Raw genomic sequence first — 4,772 nt, 5'->3', positions numbered from 1 at the left:
AAATATACAAATAAAATAACAAACATAGCATATGAGTGTGTCTCTAAGAAGCAAAAGATATAGGGTCTTCAGTAAAATAAAAAAAAAAACAATAAAACCCCAAATCTCGGCATGTGCTGCGTTGTGCGTTGTTAGATCGGACACAGATCTACCTGCGTGTTCAGCTGTACACACGCATTTCCACAAACAGTCCAGTACAACGTGTTAAAAGTCTTCTTTTCCCCCCCAGATCATTAATATGCGTTAACCTCACAGCAGACTTGTTTATTTGTAGATGTAGGTTTTATATATAGCATGTAGATTACACTGTGAAGCCTTAAACAGTCTGTTTATTTATTTGTTTTAGTAAAGAAATTAGTTTTAATAATTCGCAAATTCACTGTGTGCATGGGCAGTATGGAAGAAAGAGTGTTTATTTATGTGTTTATTTATTTATTTTGACTATGCAGCCAGGATATCTGGATATCTTGTTCAGTATATACCTGAGATGGGAGGTGAAACTGAAAGAAAGCTGAAAGAAAGGATACTTTTAAAAACGGTTTGAAAAGACCCCTGAAGATCCTTTAGTCTGGGAACTGACTTTAGACTAATAGACTACTAGACTGTTAGACTTTAGTCTGGGAACTGGTAAGACTTAATCAGACAAAATGCGATTAACTGAGATGCTTTCCAACAGCCAGTGAGGTGAGCACACGTTGCCCCAGGGTACACAGAGGCTCTGAGTTTACATGAAGATGTTTCAAGACAGAGCTGTTATTTATTACCTTTAGCTCTAATAGATCATAGAAGATGATAAAAGAGCAGGTCGACAAAACTGGAATAATATGAGCCGTCTGTCATGTATACTAGTAAAACAGTTCAGATAAATATTTAGCACTTAAGTGGTTCATTTCCTCTAATTATGCACCGTTTGTGTAGTGATAAATTTGCATCTTAATGCAAATCCTTTGCCTATTTCACTCTCGATACTTTCTAATAATGTAATGCCGCGAAACATGTGGTTTGAACGGTTATGCGAGTGCTCTGTGCAACTTTTCACAAGATGCAACTGTTTTTCTTCATTCATCAGATCTAATCGTAGTTCGTCAACAGAAGAAGAAGCCCAGCCTTTAATCATGTAAAGGAAAATTTCTCAAAATGTATAAGACCATTTAGCTCTTTCCAGCTTTTCAAATAAGCATTTTAGTGGTATTGATTATTCCAGGAAATGGTTGGAGGAGTCATGTTCAGGGAGCCATTTGGTAATGTGAAAAAAATCACTTAGAACATCAGTTTGAGCCGGAATCAATGGGGGCTCCATCTCCTGCAGGAGGAGTGGAAGCAGGAATTAATGGCTGCTACTGAGTCCTTCAGGGTGTGGCCGGGAGAGAGGGGGGGGGGGATTATACCCTATATATCATGTTTTTTCCTCACAATTCATATACAACTATTTATTTATATGTGTACTATTACGAGAAGGATAAGGGGTTTAGCATCCTTGATGTGCCAGACTCAGCTAACGCATGTATGTTAGTATGGTGGCTTTTTTTGGTGGGGAATTACTGGTCAGTATTTAGGTCATGATTCCAGGACACATCCCAGGGATGTAGATCTTAAGAAGGAAGCTTTACTCAGGCCCATGACCGCATTTGAAAGGCACCCAATACACGACTGGCCGAAATATTCATTCCCTTTTGTGTCGCCATACTGAGACCATATTCTCAGTTTCGTTATACTTTACGTGTAACGAACATTCATGTACTTCCTTGTGAACACCGTGTCGCAAGAATCTTAAAGAAATGTTCATATGACTTCAGCTCAATCAGCTTAACAGCTTAATCAGCTCTTCAGGTAATTAAAAATGTCTAGTTGAGTAAATCAGGACAGATCATGTCAGCAGTGCCCTTATGCTGTCATGTTTATTTGCCATATGAGATAAGATTTTATTTTATTTTTAAAATGTGACTCTTCTTCCTTTAGCTGTTGTTCTTATGTCTGATGGTCCAAAGGTAAGATGATCGCGAGCTGTATTACGAAGCCATGTTTCCTTAGCTTCTGCTTCTTTATTGTCTCTTCATGTTCAGGTCATTCTGACCTAAAAAATAGCAATATGAAATAACATTGTTTAATGCGCAATAGAAATAAAGGTTACTTAATCTGCCTCAGATTCCCTCTATCTCACATATACACTTCCACCTGAGCGCATCTGCCTTTAGAGAGGTCCTGCAGTATGGGAAGAGGTTTTATAGATCCTTAATTACTATATACAGCTAAAAAGTGACATGACAATTAAATATTTAGTTTTGGTTTATTTTAGTTGTGTTGCTATAATGGAAAAAAAATAGATGACCTTGGTGTATGGGACATGCATATGCTGGGTAGAGACCAGAACGTGAAGGTTGAACATTAAATTGGTTTCTTTTTCTCAGAGTTCTTCTCATGCTTCCTTCAGGACCCTTCACTGGTTTTTTTTTTTCCTTTTCTTTTCTTACTGACTCTACAGATGGACTGGCTGACAGATCTACATTCTTCATGTTGTGCACTGGGGTAATGCTGACTCCTGTTCTGTGTATGGCACTGGTAGAATTCACTGTGAAGGCACACTATCAGTGAATTACCATAGGGCCATAAACAGAGCAGAGAAAGAACCACTGGATGATCCCTGCTGAAAGTTTTCCCCCCAGTGGAAACATAGAGCTCTTCTCAACTAAGCTTAATGCCTTTATATAACTCTCTTATCCTGGCCCATTTTGGCACTAGCACATTTTTGCTTCTTTATATATCCATCGAGCAATTATGTGTAGTGCCAATATAGGAAAAGATAAAGTGCAGCATGATTTTGTCCTCCAAGGGAGTTCATTCCCAGTGTACTTGAGCAGGAGACAAAAGGACAGTGACGTGACTGTATCCCCCTTCAGCCTTCTTTTAGTTTTATTTTATATCGAGCGTAACATAAGACATGACATCTGCTGAGATGAACTAACGGCTCGTGCTGCTTAGGTGAAGGTCAGTTTATTTTCAATGACTTTATGCAAAAAAATAAATAAATAAACATAGTAGTGTTTTCAGTGAATGATGTACACTGTGTTATGGTTCATGTTTACTGTGATGAATTTTCCTTCGTCTGTGCTATTTAAAACGATCGTTGGAGACTTCTATTAGATGACCATCATAATTTTGTATTTTAAACTGCTTCTGTGTACTTTCAATACATTTAATCTCTTGAGGTCAGCCATGTTTAGAACAAGTATCTCAACCGTGTTCTGCGCTTTCGTTTCTGCATTAAAATCACTAGGCCTGTATTCGTTCTCCAAGTTTGTGGACCTGTTTCATCCATGTTCTTCATTTTAAGTGTCCTAGTATTATAAATACGGATATCATTTTCGACATTGCATGCTTTTTTAAGTATGGATGTCATATGTTTCTCAGCTTCAAGCTTTTAGGAAGACACAGGTAGCTCTCTGGTGGTATTTGGCAATAGTAGAACTCACACTGGTAATGTAAAAAAAGGATCCGGTGGTTCTAGACTTGCCAACTACTGCTTTAGTGCTCCAGCAGACTCCCCGGTCTTACCTTAGTGCTCCAGCTAAATCTGTACTACTGGGTTGGGAAAAGATGGTGTTTAATGTGCTGTGTTTTCTGACTGTATATGCTAAATATCTGGAGGGCGGAGCACTGTTGTCCTAGAGGGGGGTTTTTTTCCTGAGTGAATGAAAGTGTGGCCTGGACTCAAACCTTCCTCAGTCTCAAAACCCCTGAAGCCTCCCTGAATATTTCACTGCACAAATGGCAGCCCTTAATATGGATCTTCATAGGTCATGTATAGTGATATTTGTATTGTCAGCATCATACGTAACAATACTTGTATCCTTGCAGTAATATTTGTATTATAATTTGTGATAATATGTGTTTTATTATAGAATCATGACAGAAATTATTATTTTGGACTGAAGAGATAAAAGTTGTACTGTCTTTGCTTGTGATATTTGATTATAAATGCCCCACATCTGTCTTACGCATGCAAAATGACTTGACCATGTTTTATTAACAAAAGACATTTTTGTTAATGAAATGAAAAATGAGATTTTAAAAATCCACCAAACAGGCACTGGTGTTGTGTTAAAGCAGGTGATGCTTACGGATGATACTGAGGAATAAACACGTTATCGCTTATGTGTTTTACATGAATAAATGTCTACAAAATGAATACAACATGTGTGAAAAATGAGATCATTTGATTCTGACTATCCATAACCAACATGCAGCACATGTACATGCAATCACCCTGGGCCAGAGGTGTGTTATATGTGCGTAGTAAGGAGTTAATACTACTCAGACCTACCATGTTGCTACAGATTAGTTTAGTTAGTTTTGTGGGAATATTAAAGAATAACAAAAAACTATCAAGTATATGTGATATAGCTTATGCTTTTTAAACTTTTTGGACAGATTTTCTTTACAGGAAAGTGTGACTCAAATTAACAAAAACGTTGGCATTATTTTATTAATCCAAGAAATTTTCATAGACAATCAAAGGCATGATAAAATAACTTAAATTCCATGACCGTGTATTAGTGTCTCATGAAACGTGCGTGGGATTTAAACTTTTTAATCTATTTACTATTATCAATGACACTGGATCAGTGCAATTTTATAGTCTGCCAAATAATTTGGGTGGAAGCCAAATGTTTAAATTAAGACACTAATCAGATATTTACATCTAGGTCTATACATGTAGCAATATTCAGGCAGTATATTTGACACCTATTCTTGGCTGCAAATTTAATTAGATG

This window comes from Ictalurus furcatus, chromosome 19, assembly GCF_023375685.1.
Source record: "Ictalurus furcatus strain D&B chromosome 19, Billie_1.0, whole genome shotgun sequence".
Lineage (NCBI taxonomy): Eukaryota > Metazoa > Chordata > Actinopteri > Siluriformes > Ictaluridae > Ictalurus > Ictalurus furcatus.
This window is presented reverse-complemented; position numbering follows the sequence as displayed.